Source organism: Macrobrachium rosenbergii, chromosome 46, assembly GCF_040412425.1.
Source record: "Macrobrachium rosenbergii isolate ZJJX-2024 chromosome 46, ASM4041242v1, whole genome shotgun sequence".
Classification (NCBI taxonomy): domain Eukaryota; kingdom Metazoa; phylum Arthropoda; class Malacostraca; order Decapoda; family Palaemonidae; genus Macrobrachium; species Macrobrachium rosenbergii.
In genome coordinates this window covers 7,143,436-7,146,363 of record NC_089786.1, presented here as the reverse complement: position 1 = coordinate 7,146,363, position 2,928 = coordinate 7,143,436, and positions in this window count along the sequence as shown.

Sequence of the window (2,928 nt, the reverse complement as noted above, 5' to 3'; positions counted from 1 at the left end):
GAGCTGGCTCAACAGTCTGTTCATACGTTCCCACCTTGGCTTCCGCAACCATCTGCTTGGTCTTCTCTTTATCCTGCTTCACCTATACTGGTGACTCACCTGTTCTCTCATCCTGCCATTATCTGTTAAATTTACTTCCTAATACCTGTGTGAAGCAACCGCTACCATTCTTTTACCATCTATATCAGCATTTATTGTTCCACCTTCCTTGTCAGTGTTTACCCTTGTCACCTACGTCTTCCTCGCATGTACTCAGAATTTTCTTTTCTTGCAAAAATCCAAACCAGTTTCTACAGTTCCTTTTCACTATAGACAATAAGTGTTCTATCATCTGCACAGATCAACAATTCCACACACAATTCACGATTCATTTTCTTACGATTATCCCTTTTCTTTACATTCAAATCTGCTGCCTTTTTTCTAATTTTTTGCATCACTCTACCACTTGCATAATCTAATACTTGCTACGCTTCACTGAAGCATATATTTGCTCTCAACCATCCTCATCACACTCCAAAGTGCCACTCTACCAACTCTATCATAACGTTTTTTTATATGTCTATGTACGGCAAACATAACCGTTTGGCTTTTTTTTTTTAGACATCTAAAATAATTTTCATAAGGTATATTCGAGCTACCCTACTCTTCCTCTTTATCTGAAGGTAAACTGTTCTTCCCCTAAAAATATTTCTGTCAACAGTTTTACTCAATCAGAATCCTAGCATACATCTTCCATAGTATACAAACTAATGGTTATGCTCTCATAGTACTTAAAATCAACTTACCACTTCATTCATACAATGGAATGTATTCCTTAAAGACTTGGCGAGTCAATTAGCATCACTGTCATCATCATGTGAAAGCAACTCACTCATACATACACGTACGTTACGTATACAAACACACACACACACACACAATGCATACGTAAGTGCGTGCCCCAGATCAGTGGCAGCAATGGGCTCAAATTTGCAAAGTCTTTGGAGCGAGCCCATTCTGCCGCTCACCACTCAACCTATAAACTTTGTATGGGAACTAGCGTCGGCTAGAAATCAAGACAGATGCTTGCAAGCTCATCATTAAATGGTTGCTAATGTTTTGAAGGATCTGCCCTACCGGTGCCAATTCCACAACAAGGAGGAAAATGGATATATAAATGTATACAAATTCACACACAAACACACACACATACACAAACATATATATATATATATATATATATATATATATATATATATATATATATATATATATATACGAGCATATATACATACCACATACACGCTGAATGGTATAGAACGTCTACTGGATGTTGTTAGTGGGCACTGTCGGGTGTTCGAATCACTCAAGTGATATTCCCGAAGTAGAAAGAATTGGACACCAAATGACATTTGTAGCTTAATGTTTGTACATAAAATGTCACGGTGATGTAATAAAAAAAAGGAGAAAAAAAAAAAATATATATATATATATATATATATATATATATATATATATATATATATATATATATATATATATATATACAGCCATTATCCGTGTTGAACATCGAATTCATTTTAACTTGGGAATTACCTACCTCAAAGGGAAATAATAACTGAAAACTGTTTCAGCCCGGGAAGAATTCGAACCTAGACCTTTGGGTTCAGTTACGTTTCCCGACAGTAAATTTTTACCATTCTAGCCGGGAAGATCCTCTTATCAGTTACTGTTCCCCTTGAGTGTAATTTATTCCCAACTCATAGTGAATTCGAAACTTAATGATATTTATAGCTCAATATTTGTGAATAAAAAATTTTAAGCGTGAATAAATAAAAAAATTCACACATACAATGTATACAGTGCTAATCCTAAATTTTTAGTGCCAGTCTGTACAAGATTTATATAATATATATATATATATATATATATATATATATATATATATATATATATATATATATATATATATATATATATATATATATATATATACATATATATATACTGCATATATGACTTGTTAGTGCAAATTAGTAGTATAATGCCTGCAAATCTCGTACATATATATATATACAGTATATATATATATATATATATATATATATATATATATATATATATATATATATATATATATATATATATATATATATATATATATACACACGAAACCTTTAAGGAGATCTATGAACAATATAACGATGATGATAGAGAACGAACTGAAGAGAATGTGACTTTTAGAGGGTAAACTCAAAATTTATTTTTTTTGGCGTGGTAAGATCTTTTGAACATATATATATATATATATATATATATATATATATATATATATATATATATATATTTTATATGTAGGGTAAACACACAAAAAAATCTTAATCTATTATATATTTATATATATATATATATATAGATATTTATATATATATATATATATATATATATATATATATTCAAATTATAAGTTTAGGATTCTTTTTATAAGTAATATATACTGTATATATATATATATATATATATATATATATATATATATATATATATATATATAATAGTTAAGATTCTTTTTATAAGTAATATATACTGTGTATATATATATATATATATATATATATATATATATATATATATATATATATATATATATATATATATATATATATATATATATATATATATATATATAAGGAAATAACACTTCACCACACCAAGAAAAAAAAATAAAAATTTTTAGTTTGCCCTCAAAAAGTCACATTCTCTCCAGTTCATTCTCTATCATTATTACCATTATATACTACTCACCAGAACTCCTTAAAGGTTCGTTCAGCTTACGATCTTCCCTTTGCTTTCGCTCCTCCCGAATATGACCAGTTTTACGTTTTCCTTTTTTTCTGTGGAATTGGGGGGAGGTGGGTGGATAGTTTTTGGGAGGGTGGGGGTGAAGGG